The sequence below is a fragment of the Gallus gallus genome, chromosome 3 (assembly GCF_016699485.2).
Source record: "Gallus gallus isolate bGalGal1 chromosome 3, bGalGal1.mat.broiler.GRCg7b, whole genome shotgun sequence".
Classification (NCBI taxonomy): domain Eukaryota; kingdom Metazoa; phylum Chordata; class Aves; order Galliformes; family Phasianidae; genus Gallus; species Gallus gallus.
In genome coordinates this window covers 47,670,535-47,686,136 of record NC_052534.1, presented here as the reverse complement: position 1 = coordinate 47,686,136, position 15,602 = coordinate 47,670,535, and the positions used below count along the sequence as shown (strand labels likewise).

Genomic DNA, 15,602 nt, shown 5'->3' with positions numbered 1-15,602 from the left:
TGTTTTCCTTTCTTTGACATTCTCTTACAACTAGTCAAAAATTTGTATCTGAGAAATCCTTTTCAACAAAAAAAATGTCCTTTCTTTCCTGTAGAGTGAAAAGCTACCAAAAGTTTTTTGCAGAAAAGTTTCTATATTACAGTCAGTTTTATTCAAACAATCCACAGACGTATCCATTCACTGAAACAAAACATTTTAGGCAAATGCTAACATTTGACAGGAGTTCAAAGACAACTCTTTAAAACAAAAGGCATAGAATTGCTGGGAAAAAAAAAAAAAAAGCAAATAACCAGAGATAATGAATGCGTTTGAGTACTGTCATGCAGATCCATCTGCACAGTTTCTGGTAAAAAAAAAAAAAAATGCAACTTGAATATATTGAAGACATAAGTGTATATGCATGTGTTCTTCTAAAGGTATGCTAATGTTATTTATTTATATTTGCTATTAATATTTTTTAATTGATATTTGTATCTTATTACTTACAAATACTTATATATCTGATTTACTGTTTCATAGCTGTTACAATCAGAAAGGTCAGCGCAGTGGAAGGGCAATAAAGGGGCATAGCAGCAAAGGGGCTAGCACAAATGGAATGGTGTTAAAAGGAAAAGTGCTCACCAATTTTTGCGCATCAAGGCTCACAGGGAAAGCTCCACAAAGAAAAGATCTCCAACCAGAAATCCCTCCTAGTAGGGGTCAGCCCTTAAATGAGGTCTAAGAGAGGCGCAGCCAGGCTCCACCCCTTCTGGTCACACAGCAGAATTGCCTTCACCTGTGCTCCCAGGGCTGACCGGGTCCTTTCCCAGGTGCTGAATCAGTGGTTCAGGCCCTGACTCAACAGTTACCATACAATACCCACAGTAAATATTATGTCCCCATCGGGTGCTGATACTCACTGTTCTATGGGGGAGGGGCCTCTGTAGCATTGTCTAGAAAGACCTGTGCTATGGTAGGCACTCACTCTATGGCTATCAAGGCATTTGCAGAACCCAGATGGGTTATTATTTATCAAAAGTTCATCTGTCTTGAAATAGAATTAGGAAGAGCTTTTATATACTGAGACAAAAGCTACGGGTTTTTCACTCTTTCACAGAGTACCTCAATCTGTTCCTTTGCGTGGGAGCTTTTCTTGCAGCAAAGCACCATGAGGGCCACCTAGCAGACACCCTGTGGGGAGTGGTTTTGTGACTGAACTGTAAAAAGTCACTGGCTTTAAAAAGTTTCACATTCCCACCTTGAGTGGAGCAATAACTCCTCCTTGTAATAAATGATGTTTCTTTAATTTGGGTGTAAATTAAGGACCCTGATGATTGGTTTCTTATATTTGTTCTGCACTCCCAAAGGGAAAAAAGAACCTGGCAAGGAAAGCAGGTATCCAATGAATCAATCTTCTGTTGATTGAATGAGGTTACTATTATTTCTAAAGACTTGTAAAAGCATGACTTTACTTCTGTATTTAATTTTATTATTACTGACACTTCTGGTCAACTTAATGCTCCGTTAATGGCTGCAGTTTCTTTGGAAAACTCAGCTCTTATACATAATGCTCACTTTTTGATGGCATTGTGACCTGTTACCCAGATCACACAGCAAGTGCAAGCCTGGGCAATATGGTCATCTGTACCAGTCCGTCTGACCCAGCATCCTATTTCTGACTGTCGTCCATAGCAGATGAGTAGAGATAGAGCAAAAGCATCATGAACAAGGTGATTTTTTCTCTGATGTACCTGTCCAGCCATCAGCAGCTAGAGGTTTTCTGGATCAGGAGAGGGCATATTGCATTATTAAGGTCTTGACTGAGGTATTCCCTGTAAATTGTCTGGTATTTTCTTGTGACTTAATTTATTTTTGTCTGCCATGGCATCCTGTGGGAATGAATTCCACAGCACAATTGTGCTCTGTGTGTAACGATTTAAACCAATAATACTGCCTGATTATTCTAGTTTTTCTGATGCAGGTTGTAATGAGTAAGTGCTTCCTATCTATCTCCTCCCCCGCTGTCTTGGTTTTATAGCTATTACATTTCCTCACAATTCTCTCTTTTTCAAGATAAAAAAGAAACCAAAACACAAAAAACTGCAGTCTCTCTACTTTCCCCTCACATTCCATAGCTCTGATCATCCTGTAGCTTTCCCTAACCTTTCTTTCACTTGACAGTCCTTTCTGAGGCTGGGGAACAGAACTGCCTGCAATAACCACAGTGTAGGTGGATGATAAATTCAGACAGTGAAACGATTGTTTTTGTTTCACTCTTCTCTCTTAGAATCTTTCTGACTTTCTCTGAGTCATCCATAACCATTTTTGGAGCGTTAACCACAGTGACCCCAAGATCTCTTCCCTAAGCAGCAAGAAGTACATATATAGGTATCTCTGAAAGTAATGCCTCCTATTTATTTCCATGTAAACAACAATGGATACAAGGAGCACAATAACAGTACTTGATAGAGTAAATTCTCAGCTACAAAGCACTTTTTCAACACAGTCACCACCATTTGCTATGCATCTTCACCAGCAATGAACCAGAGCCTGCATTTCATGCTTGTAAACATCTGCACCGGTGGAGGTGACCCACTGTCACTGTTGCCACTGCTGAGTGCTATTTTTTTCACAAGGAGGAATTCAGTTCCGCCCCTTTGCTTTATACACACTTCCATGTCAGATGCCATTTTGTCAGACTGTCCCTCTACCACCATCTGTCTTACAGCAACAAAATATAATGGAATATTGGTGGGGAGGTTCAGCATCTACTGCCATACTACCAACATTTGCCTCTGATATAATGGGCCAATATAATAAAACAGGATGCATTACTTTCGGAGCAGTCATCATGGTTTAGTAATCAGTGTTCTGCACAAGGAGACCAATTTATCATGTTCTATCTGTCCCCTGGCTTGTGTCTCTCATTAATGAATTTCATCTGCCACCTTATCCCCATCTTCTAGCATATTCCGTACATGAAAGCGTTAATCCTGAGTACAGGGAATAGAAAAGATGAAACATTGCACGTATCTTGACTTATTATTTCTCTCTCTGTTTGAACAACGCATTCCCCGCCTGCCAACAACGCTATGCTGATCTCTCACTGACATCCCCAAATGAGCAGCTATTTCTTTATTTTGTAGCAGCTTAGACTGCATAGCCTGCATAGAGTCATAGAATCCTCAGAGTTGGAAGAGACCTTTAAAGGCCATCTAGTCCAACTCCCCTGCAATGAACAGGGACACCACAGCTAGATCAGGTTGCTCAGAGCCTGATCCAGCCTCTTCTTGACAGTCTTTCTGGAGCATCAACCACAGCACTGGGCAACCTGTTCCAGTGCCTCACCACCCCCACAGTAAAAGAGTTTTTCCTTGTATCCAGCCTAAATCTACCCTCTTTAAGCTTGAAACCATTTGCCCTTGTTATACCACCACACACCCTGCTAGAGAGTCTGTCTCTTCTTTCCTGTAGCTCCCTTTTAGATATTGAAAGGCTGCTATCAGGTCATAGTGTATTACAAGCTCTGCTATTGATACCTTGCTGTTTATTCTCTCTGGAAAGCAACCCACTGTTTGAATACCTTTACAAAGATTTTGTTGATAAGACAGAAAAGTTTGAGTACGTTCTGATTAACCTTGCTCAGTTATTTTTCTATAAACATTTTCTGTCTGAAGCAGATGAGAATTGGACGTGTTACCATAGCCAAATAGAGTGTAGTTTTAGCATCATCCTGGAGCTGTAAGATCTACATCACGATGATCTGCATTTTATTCCGTGTTTTTAAAATTTTAATGGTAGATACCTGTTCCAAGCAATATCACTCAGGGCTGGTAATTCTTTATTGAGAATTGACCAAGTGAACTAGTGAGCATGGCCTTCCCCGTGTGAATGCTTTGCCCCACAGTCTATCATCAGCACATAAATCTTAAAGTAACTTTAGGTGACTACTTCAGCTTGGCTCTCAGCCTTCTTTGGAAGTTCTTCTCCAAACAAATCCCATCTGACACGTTTTCTGTTGCCAATTATGCATTGTTAGATACGCTGCGTTTTCTACCAAGGCTCTCGTTCAGTTTGATTTGTCTTTCCTTCGTATGTCCCCATGGGATAACTAAATTCACCTTTATTCTGAATTCTGTACATCAGGATGAAGGCTACAAAAGCCAAAAAGGAAATGTTAAAATCACAGCAAAAAGGCTGAGAACAAGGCAATAAAAACAAAAGTCCGATCAAACAAGATTTAAGTTTTAGTAAAGAATAAAATCCAGTTCAACAAATTGCTTCCTAATTCATTTCCTTCTTTTATTAGCTCAGATTGTTCTTCTTTTGGTGAATGTGTCAAGCTGGTGAAGATCCCTGCCATGATCTGCAGCTGAGTTCCACCACAAAAGCAAAAGATGTTCAAGTCAGGTGGATCTTTAGGAGTTCCTAAGACTGAAGGACTTCCTTGGCAGAAGTGTGTATCTCTGTGCTAGGTGTGTTGCCTCCCAAGCAACTCAGCCATAGACTCCTTTAGAGCTGTGCTGGAATGGATGCTCAGGGGCATGGCTCCCTCAGCTTCCCCAGTGACTATCCACAGCATCTGACCATTTTCTGCACAGTTATAGTGAAATGACACATTTCCTGCCTCCTGTCTCACACCTATTTCTTGTCCTTTATATAGGATAGGATCTGTGTGAGGAAAGAAATAGAATCTCAGCAGCACTCAGGGGATAAGAGAACACGATCTGGAAAACTGATTTCAAAAGACAGCTTCCTTTTTGGAAATATAATAATGGAAATACAGTAAATACATTAAAAAACATTTATTAAAATAGAAATGAAATATATACAAATAAATAACAACAGAAAACAACCCACTTACCCCAGAACTAGAGAATATGTGTACCTTGCAAGCTAGGATGACTTTGGCGGACCCTCAGAGCTGGAGGTGCATGTGAAGTGGCGGTGTCTGATGGCTGGTATCCACAGGTGCAGAGTTTTGGGGAAAGTCCCTCCCGCAGACACAGACCAACTTCTTCTTATCAGTTAGCAAAGCAGCAGAGGTGGTCTTTTGCTTAGGGAAATGATGTTGGCACATATTATGAACACATATTCAAAAAGGGCTTTTTAATGGTATAGCTTTCTTTGAATAGTTAAAGTGCACAACTAAGGTGTGGGACCTAATTGTCATGAGTATCAAGCGATGATGCACACTCTGCTTTTTCTTATAAACTTTTCTTTGAATAGGAGAAGCCACAGCGGCTGTTTCTGAAGGCCCTTCACTTTACTTGGTGTTTTATCAGGAGATGGGGTTGTTTTGTTAGGAATCAGAATGGAGTCACACTGGTCTGGTGTAGACTACATCAAAACAGTATGACAGAAAAGCTGTGTTGTGCATCAGCTGTGACTTGTGCTCCAGGGCACTCAAATCCTGAGCAGCATGGATTTGAAATGGCCTTTAGCACTTGGTTGTGGATTTATAATCTGGAGTTATGTTTTTACTCTATATGTACATAACAAGAAGAAATGTTTTGTGTCTTTATAGCCTTTGAGGAAAGGCTCTCAAAGCGATTTATGAACACTGAGTTTCCAGAGAGCCCGGTGAAATTCCTGTTAGGAAACGCTTAGTTGTGGAGATGAATGAAGCAATGTGCTGTAAGTTTAAAGTACTCATTCATCATCACACAAGTTATTTAGCAGTAGAAGTCCCAAATCCAGAAGCCTTTCTGCTGCGTGTTGAGCCTTCCATAAATGTCATGCTGTGATAAAGGGTTTCCGAGGCAGGGGCCAGCAGGTGATAAGGCAAGAGCTGCATTCCCGCCCTGTTTAGATGTCGAACTAAGGGATACGGTTTAGTGGGGAAATACTGGTGGTAGGGGGACAGTTGGACTAGATGATCTCGGAGGTCTTTTCTAAGGTGATTCTATGATTCTATGCATCTCCTGCTAGCTCCAACCTGCTCAGTCAGCAGCATGCTTTTCAGTGAAAGAAATGAAATGGAAAACTCTTTCTCCCCTTCCTCCTGCAGAGCAGGGTCCATTTCTGGGCGGATCACAGGGGTTTACCTTATCAGGAGAAATTCCTGTGCAGCACAGCCTGAGGAATAGCTTCACCATGCACAACATGCATCTCCGTGCTGCACTGTGAGCAAAGCTGGCGCATGGTGCAGCCCCACGCATGCTCTGGGAACAGATAAGTGCTGTAGTGACAACACAACTGAACCTGAGTGGTCTGGGAGCATTAATGGGTTGTAACAGAGCTCTCCCTTTTGGGTGACTGATGACAGAGCTTGCATGGTCTGCATAGTTCAGAACACTCCCCAGCACCTCAGCCCATGCCAGACAAGAAATGCAACTGCCAGCATGAGGACAGAAAGGCTCTCACTGACTGAAGCACAGCACGTGGCAGTGGAGACCGGTAGGCAGAGCTGCTGTGGTGAGTTTTGTTAGAGGCTGTGGCATTGGTGGTACAGGCCCTGCCCGACAGCCTGGCTGTCAGCATCCTCAGGAGGAGTAAGGGAGCCCTGAGGCACTTCTTCTCCTCTTCTGTCAGAGGAGAAGCCCTACAGGATCCAAATGTATGCTAGAGGAGCAGCCTGGGGAAGCTTCTCTCACTGTAGCACTTGCTATATATGCCCAAAGACTTCCAGTCTCTTCTGGCTCCTTGAATAAACAGCACTTCCAATGTAAACAGTTTAAAAGAAAAAGATTTGGAGTGCGGGCTCAGCTTGCTAGGGAGGGGTCAAACTGCAGGGCAGTCCTGGGCTGCACTCTTGCTGGTTTGGCTGATCTCTTTCTAGCCATGATCGATAAGATCTTTGATCTCACCCACAGCTCTGTTCCAGCTCCTTTTGGGGATTAGCATTGCAAGGGCCCCACCTGCGTCACACCACGTTGCAGGTCACCAACATCTCTCCATCCTGAATCTAAAGAAGTCTGCATTTGAGACTGTGAGGATGGGATTTGTTTTCAGTAAGGCCCTCTGGGCAACTGTGACACCAGCAGTAATTAGTCAGACAAATAGGAAAGGGCAAACAACAATGGTTTTCCTTTCAGGTTATGGAGCGGTATTTGGCAGGCAGGCAGCATCTGTTTTGAACTTAGGGCTCTTTGCCTACAGGTGGGATGCTCTGTACAAACAGTGGCAACCACGTATTCCCCATATCTTTCAGCAAAATTCTCCTTTTTAGCAAACACCGCCTGTTAAGAAGTGTCTGAAAAATCCACCTTAAAAAAAAAAAGCACACACACACCAACGAAGCGGCCTGCCAAGCTGCAGCTTCCCGATCCTTCCATTATAAAGAAATTTGCTTATGGTGCAATTTATGTAGGCTCCATATTCCAGCAAAAATACATCAAGTGGTATCAGGTTACCAGAATCACTCCTAAAGCAACTGTTCCTAGAGGGGGAGGAAAAAAAAGAAGCAGCAGTTCTCATGCAGAGAATTGCTGTGACACAGGGAGGTAACAGGAACAAGAGAAACAGGGTTGTTTCTTCTTTTCCTTCCCCCCCCCCCCTAAGTGAAAACCTAATACGGTAACTGCAAATAGAGGAAATGCCCACCTTCCAAATCCAGACCTTAATCAATTTTCCAGCAAGGGCGGTGTCTCCAGACAGCGTTCTATCTGCTACGGTGAAATGACAACGATAACCACACCCCTCCCTCTTCTCCGAGAAACGTCCTGGAAAAAATATTGCTATCATCACTCAATCTTCAGATGTTGTAGAATATCCTGCTTGGGGTCAAAGAGGCTTCCCCAAAGTAGGGCTCACAGCACAGCCTCCCGCTCGCTGTAGATAAGCTCGTGTTCTATCTGCCAGCAGAAACTCGCATTTCGAAGACATGATTTGAAATAAGAATAAAGAAAGGGTTTCATCTTTTGCTGGACTGCTCAGGTTTTCAGTTAGGGAAGCAAATATTAGCGGAAGCCAATGCAGCTGCTACTGAGATTTTTTTCTTCTTCTTTTTTAAAGAAGCTGCCTGGATGCATGAAACAAAACTAAACCACATGTTCAATCAGTGGAAGTTAGAATAATTTTGCCAGAATCCACAGTCATACGTTCATCAGCTGAAAACACCCATTTTTATACAGCTTATTTTTTCCTGCTTATCTGCAGCAGAAGCGGCAAGCCCAGAAGTAAACCTGAGCCCAGACTGTTCCTTGTTACAGAAACTAACCTGAATACTATGCGAGAGCGTTCACATGGAGTGGAAATGACCTATTTCATGACCATGACTCACTTTCCACTCTAGGCTGGCAGCTAGCAGCCATCTCTCTGCTCCCCTCACCCCGGTGGAAAGGATCCTGTTTTGCTGAGCGTGTCTGTGTAACCTTAACTATGAAGTGCTGCAGAATGTGCTCAGGAGACGAGGGTGAGCCTGGAGTACCTGCAAAACATCAGCTTATTCAGTCTTATTTTGGCAAGCAGCGACCCTGCAGTTCCATAGCCGGGTATTATACCGTCCTACAGGGTAAATCCAGGCACGTGCTTGTTTACAACATTTTTTACAATCTGATCTGCAGAAGTTACTGGCTTGTCAGCTGCCTCAGCTGATGGGATCACCTCTCCCACCGCTCGACTTTCGGTGCTAGAGGAACAAGGTGACACCCATGCGAGGTATTCACATACTGGCAGTGACAACAGAACTTTTAGAGCTGATGTTCGTTATGAGTTTGGGTACCTCCATGCAAGAGTTTGACACCGAGTATTTGATCTTCCCAATTCTTTTTGGAAAACGTGAAGAAGGCTGCACCTTTCTTGTGCTATCCAAGCTTGCCTGTGACTTATGTAGCCGTGAGATTCTACACATGCCATTCAGTTTCAGGCCACTTCACAGTAATCCTCTCATTAATAGTCACTATGCATGCAGAGGAAGAGATTAAAACCCATGTGGTTGCCTCATGCCAATCAAAGGCTGGCATGCTACCAGCTCATTAAGGAGCGGCTCTCAGAGCACCCTACGTGCATACCTGCAGCGTGACACTTGTCTGCCTGGGATTCCAACCCAGCAGGCAGGGCACTGCGTTGCACCTTTGTGTCCAGAGCATCCCCCTGTCACACACTGCCAGCAGCCTGGTTTCCCTGCCGTGATGAGAGCCCTGTTGGTGTGGCATCTACTCCGGCAGCTGCACGGCCTGAGGCCTGCTGTTACCAGGGGACTGGCTGGGGCTCTGCTTTGCACAGCCTCCTGGAGCTCAAGGTGCACTGACCGAAGTATCCACTCAATTTGCTAGGCAGGCAGTCCTGTCAAAAGCAAAAGAAATGAAAGCTATTTGTGTAGTTTCATCCCTCTAGCTAAGAGTAATATATACATATATATTTTAATTAGAATATTGTCCAAGTTAAATATGAAAATACTTTTTGCACATTCTTCTGTAGGAAGGGATATGCCCAGCAAACAAATGAGGCTTTAGACATACTCGTTCAAAACTGTTATGTTTAGAGTAAATCTGTATTTTGTTCATTAAAAGGAAAAGGTGCCTGTGAGAAGAGTTAAATTCTCATGTTGAGGCATATATAGCTGATAATTTCCTTCCTGTGTGTGACTTACCTTTCTTGAAGACTCTGTGCAGAGGTTGGAATATATTACTGTATTTCCAACATTACTACAAAGCAACACCTTATCGTGTACAGTTTCTCTCTTTTCATTCATGTTTCTCTTTCTGCCAATGCTTGATATTTCTGTACTTCTCGTAGCTCTTCCTACCCGATCTCCTATAGCTCTTTCCAAAGATCTTCATTGTTTTGTCTGTTTCTGACAGCCATACCAATCTTCTTCATGGGTCATTTCTTTCAGTAATGCCACGTACAGTTTTTATGGGATTAAGCACTAAAGCAAAGAAGAACAAAGAAACCAGCCCCCAAAGACTTGGCTGGAGACTGCTCTTCGTGATATTCTTTCACCACAGACACTCAGTGCCAAGCTAGTCTTAAAATTCCCTTCATCTGACAGTTCATAGCCTTCAGCTTCCTCTCCTCTCACCCTGCAGATAGTTCCTCTCTAATCAGCCTCTCTCATTTTCCACACGATTTTTTTAGATAGTGTATAGTATATGAATTCAGTTAAACAGCAATAAAATTAAAATAATTAATTGCTGAGTCAAATGTGGGAGTACTCCTGTGAGGATATGAGGAGAACTCAGCAGGCACAGAGCCCGCATCACAGGCAGAGACAGGCAAACTGCTGAGAAGAGCAGACACACAGCCAGGCCTCAGTGATGGGACAAAAGATATTTCCTAGAGTCTCAGGGATCTTTCTCAGAGGAGGCTTTGGTGCAATACAGAAAGTTCCCGAGCTGCTGAACTGGGAGGAAGCCCGAAAAAGGGACCCTTTCTGCCAGGACACAGTGGGTGAGAAGGAATTCTGTTTCCAAATGCTGCAAAATTTTATCTGTTAAAAAAGCTACAGGATCCAGTTTCTGTTATAATAAAATGAGTTTGACTTTAAAAGCTCTTTTGCAGTCCCAGCAGTGCCCCACTTAGGAAAAATAATTTGGTAGATCTACTGTAAATTTCTACTTGACTCGGAGTCCCCCTCCACTTTACATTTAGTTGGAGAAGGGACATTTGCTTCCCTCAGTTAAATAGATGACAGCATCTGTCTCAAAACTTGCAGAATTGCCAAGACACAACACATCAACCTTTTCTGTCTTAATTTAATTGTGTAGCTCTTGCTGATCTTTGTTATCACGTAAGATTTGCCCCACTTGCTCTCCTCAGAAGCTTGAATCTTATAAACTGATGGCCACAGAAGTGCCAAATTGTGATGTAAAGATAGACGGTCAGGTAAGCAGCATCACAGTCGGAATACCAGCTAATTCAGTCTGGAAATAATTTCTAGACAGTTCTTTATAATGCAAGTACGAAGCTCAGATAAAAATGTTACTGCAATTTAAGGCCAAAACGAGATGGCATTGAGAATGACTAAAGTATACCTACAGGCTATTCATCAATTTAACATTTCCTTTCAAGTTTTACCCTGCAATGAAATAGTTAACAACCCTAACCCGTGTATTGCTGCATGACTTTAGTAATAACATGCCATTAAGATGAATGGCAAACATTCAGACCTTTGAAGATCTTGCTCTGCCTGCCTGTGGACTCAAGCAGACACCTTTGCATTGCTTATCTTTGGCTTACATTTTCAAAACCATTCTTACAGACATTTGAGAGGCAGCAGGATGTTTGTAAAATACGAAAGCCACGGGATACAGCACAGAGTGGCATCTGCTGCAGAACATACTCATCCTGTGCTGCCCGTGAGTCAGCTCCGGCTGTTCGCATAGAGTGTGTAGGCAGGATTTGTATGCCTCTTCTGGGCCACATGCTCCCTTGCACCTCACTTCGTCCTCCATTCCCGCCCTGTTGATGTCCAGAAAGAAGTTGCCATTAGCAGTTGTTTGGAAACCAGTGGACTTACAAATAGAATTTCATTGCTGTGCTACTTTGTCAGTACTTCATTTTACATAACATCCATAACGTCCCCAAACCAGAACCCGATTGACTGAATATATTTTAACCTTAGTTGATAATAGCTCTTCTGTTTTAGAGACATAAACCGTTGTTGCTTAAGTGTGGTCCAAATGAGGAGTCTGTGATTGGGGAAACTGAGGTCTTGATTTGACCATGGTCAGAAATTACAGCCAAAACACTCTCAATCTTTTCTTCAGTCTGCCAAGCAAGGTGCTGCTGTATTTAGGCATGCAGGTAAAGAAACCTCCAGGATTTCAAGCTACTTCCAATGCATATGTCACACGCAAACCAGAATGCAAATATTCTGAAACAGTAAATAAAAGCACTAGGAATCCCCAAAAGCACAAGCATTCTGAAAAGTACCGAGAGCTCAGCTTCTGAGGCTTCCTCTCAAAATGGATGAAAAGCAGTCCGTCAAGCAACAGCTGAGCAGGCTCCCAGCTCCTTCCAGATCCCTCTCCAGACTGAGGCTGAGAACGTCAGAATTATCCATCCATCTCTTCTCATTTGAATAGCTTCCGGTGTCTTCTGTCAAGGTAGCACAGGTTAGTTCCCTTTACTTGAGGACCCCTTCATTTTTTTTCTTTCATCTGCTGTGAGAGTTAATTACTATTACATTTATCACAACAACATTCACCTTATTCAGAACAGAGCGCGACTGAATATGCGGATACAGGCTCACCTGCTTACCTCATCCAGCATCGTGTAGCTGCTTCTGCATCCCTTCTGAGTCCCACAGTAATCATGGGTGATTGAGAGGCCTGATTTCAATGAGGTGTCAGCTTTCCCACAAGCCACGTTCATTAGTGCAATAAGCAAGTCCTGCTCTGCTCCTAGCAGCTCACAAAATTCATCTCTGTTGTCAGCTCTCATTCGCAATGCTGTTTGGAGTATAAGCTTTCAAATCTATTATTGTAATATGATCCTTTTAGCAATTGGCATTGCTCTTAAAAGCTATTTGCTCTGCACTCAAAGACCTCTGAGCTCCCGTAATATTAGGATTGGTGCCTGCACACCAAACTCTGCTTGCTAACAGAGGTCTTAGAAAGCTATCTGGTTACACACCGGGCTAGTATGGAAATGGTGAAAGAGAAAATGAAAGAGGAACACTTTGACTATACTTACTAGTCCTTCTTCCAGGATTGCGAAATTCCCTCTGTTGTAAATGACTGATGAGCAGTTTCCCACATACTCATGCAGTGTAATGGCTGTTTGGAAGTTCTTTGTTATCATAACATGGTGTAAAATGCTGATTTTGTGCAGCAGGACCGAGAACAGAAAGTAGTTGGGTATTTCAGTAAGATGCTTCATTGTATTCGGCTACACAATGTATTGTTGTAAAGCTGCTGCTTTAAGATATTTAAAAATACATGTAATACACTATTACAAGTGTTGGATTCATTTGAACAAAACAATTAGGGAGGTATCATAACTCCAATCCTTGAACTCTTTAATTTCACTTAATGGTGCAAGGGCTCAGAGGAACAAGGGCTGATGCAAAGCCCATCCATTAGTCAGCCCTTCTCCTGTCAGCTAGCTTCAGTCATGTTTGAGAGAATGCAGGCTCTTCAACCTAACCTCACGAATTTAGTAGGAAGCACGGTAGGTGTGTCAGTGGGTGGGTGTCAGAATGGTGGTAGGGGATATTTGAATCTGTTCAGCTGTTACTAAGAGCCAGTGGACGACGTCCCAGAAACAAGAAATACGTGCTTTTTTTTTTCTGGTCTAGAGATTGGGGTAAGAAAATAAATACTTTGAGGATGGCTTGATGCAGGGGTGGGAGTTGCATTCTGTACATCACACAGTTATCGTTGTCTTGGTGCTTACGCTGTAAAAATACACTGAGAAGAAGAGGGTTAGCATCTTAATAACCTTAGGACTTCCTTGTGCCCATCTGAATCTTAACTTAGAAAATAATAAGGTCAGGTTCAAAGTATTTTAAAATGCTTTTACACATGCACACTTACCTTTTATTGAACTTAGACCTAAGAAGGTAGATCTTATATTAGATAAAGCAGACAAGTGTCTTCTTTTCCACTGCAATTAACTTTGGTATATACTGAAAAGATAAGAATATGTACTCTGAGAGCGACTACGCCAGCCAGCTGATGATAGGAAAGCAACTATGTTCAAACTTTTGCTAGGCCACTGAGGATTCCCAGCATGAGCTCCAGAAACACGAGCAAATTCAGGCTGAGCAAATTGCTGATTCAGTTGCTAAAACTGCAGTGCCTCCTTGTCAGCCAAACTCAGTGCTTAGCAGTTTTCACCAGCTGCCGCCTGTGCAATACTCATAAATGTTGCAATCAATATACAATCTGGGATGTGTGGGCAATACTGGAAGGTAAAAATACTTCTTCTTTGCCAGATATATGTTAATTGGTTGTTTCATTTTGCACGTATGGGACAGTAAAATGTATTTGTTTTCTTGCCAATAAAGGAACATTTTCTTGACACTCCGAAGTCGCATCATATCTACGAGAGGAGAAGGCTCTGATATTTCCTGTTGGGTTTATGGTTTACATTACAATTCATACACAAATGCTTTTTGGCACTCTAAATCCTGAGCTAGAAGTATTTTTAAAATTATGTCCTGAAATAGGAACTTCAGAACACTGTGTCGGCATCTGGCAGATATCTCAAGAGTGTCATGAACTGTTACTGCTTGGGGAACTTGGCAGGCACTGCATGGGCCTTGTGTACCTTACAAGTGTGTAGGAGTCCACTTACAGCTTAATTGTTGAGCATCTGCATTGCAGGTCTCTGCAGCAGACCTACATCCGCCCACCAACCCCAAAAACACGGGAAGATTTCACAGGGTGTGTCTGGGCTCCTGAGCAATAAAAGGCTGCTCCAACAAAAGACAGCAGCCCACCATTCTGCGAAAAGAAGCAATTAATCAGGATGAACCTTGAACTGCTCATCAGTCTCACTGCTCAGAGTTTGGCACGTGCGTTTCCATCCCTGTGTTCTTTACAAAGTGCTGATATGCAGGCTAAGGCTTGAAGGCACTTTATAAAGCGTTTGGGATCTCATGTACAATGGAGTTTCCTGGTAGGAGAGCAAAGGGAGCACCGCTGGGGACCAAGGTGAGAGGCAGCAGTGAAGCCAGCAGGCCCCAGAGCACAAGCACATGGCTGGCGGCGACTGCTGGTCTTCCATCCAGCAGAGCTCCTGTTTATGGGACAGAGAAGACATCCATGCTTGATGAAAAGCAGTGCCATGTTGGAACCTGGGGGATGCTGCCTCTTTTGTGGTCCTTGGCCCTCAACCTAACTGACATTGCAGCCATACTTTGTGAATGTTCAGAAGCAGCAGCAGCAGTTCTTGTAGACAGAAGTTTGCATGGAAAACCAATTTCATGCCCCTCAGATATCTGTGCCTTTGCAGCGGCCTTTTGGTGGGAGCTGTATACATAATGACATTCTTCCCAACATCTCTGGTCTCTGGTCTGCAAACATGAGTTTTGAACAAACTACTGCTCCTTTGAGAAGACACACATATACCATACATTGCTATGTGCTTAATGACGAGGCAAGACTTTTGCCATTTTTGAGGGTCTTCATGGAAAAAGTTATATAAATTTACACAAGAATGTTAGTATTTTTTCTTGGTTTACTTAAGATTCTGGCACAGAAATCACATAACTCCAATACAAAAAAACAATAGCTTTGGCACTGTCTCAGCCTTGGAACTAAGGACTGGAAACCCAGGAGCCCTACTGGGGTGAGCAGTAACACCAGGGACCTTGGAAAGGAAGCGAAGACAGATTGCCATTTACAACGTGGGTATGCATGCTACAATGAAGTGTAAGACAGCTTTTCCCAGATGTCTCAGTGACACTTAATTCCTTCACCTCATGTATTTTAGCTAAGCAGAGAAATCCCCCAAACCAGGAAGAGTGGAGAGAAAGATGCAAAGACCGAAGAAAAGAACACGGAGAAAATCAGTTCCACAGTCCACCTCCAACAAGGAACAGTAGGGAAATAAGAAAGCAGAAGTGCCAGAAGAGCAGGCGCCTAGGTGAGAAAAAGTGCTCCTCTGGGGCCTGTGTCACATAAACCTTGACACGATGCCAGCTTTCCTAGAGCTGAGCACCTTCTAAGCCCTACTCTCTTCAACAGGAGCTGGGATCCGCCCTTGGGCTGTTAAATTTTTACAATAGT

The 15,602-nt window shown here is 42.9% G+C and overlaps 1 long non-coding RNA gene across 2 annotated transcripts; it reads right to left on the bottom strand.

Moving 5' to 3' along the window:
- Nucleotides 1-2,739: 2,739 nt before the first annotated feature.
- Nucleotides 2,740-14,587, bottom strand: LOC121110149. Of its 2 annotated transcripts, XR_005858254.2 has the most exons (6): nt 12,127-14,587; nt 11,800-11,964; nt 11,207-11,325; nt 7,525-9,207; nt 4,868-5,035; nt 2,740-4,650 (listed from the first exon to the last, which is right to left on the bottom strand). It is a non-coding gene; the product is annotated as an uncharacterized LOC121110149 (long non-coding RNA). The 2 variants fall into 2 exon arrangements; XR_005858252.2 differs by having other exon boundaries at nt 7,525-11,325.
- Between the last annotated feature and the right edge of the window lie 1,015 nt (nt 14,588-15,602).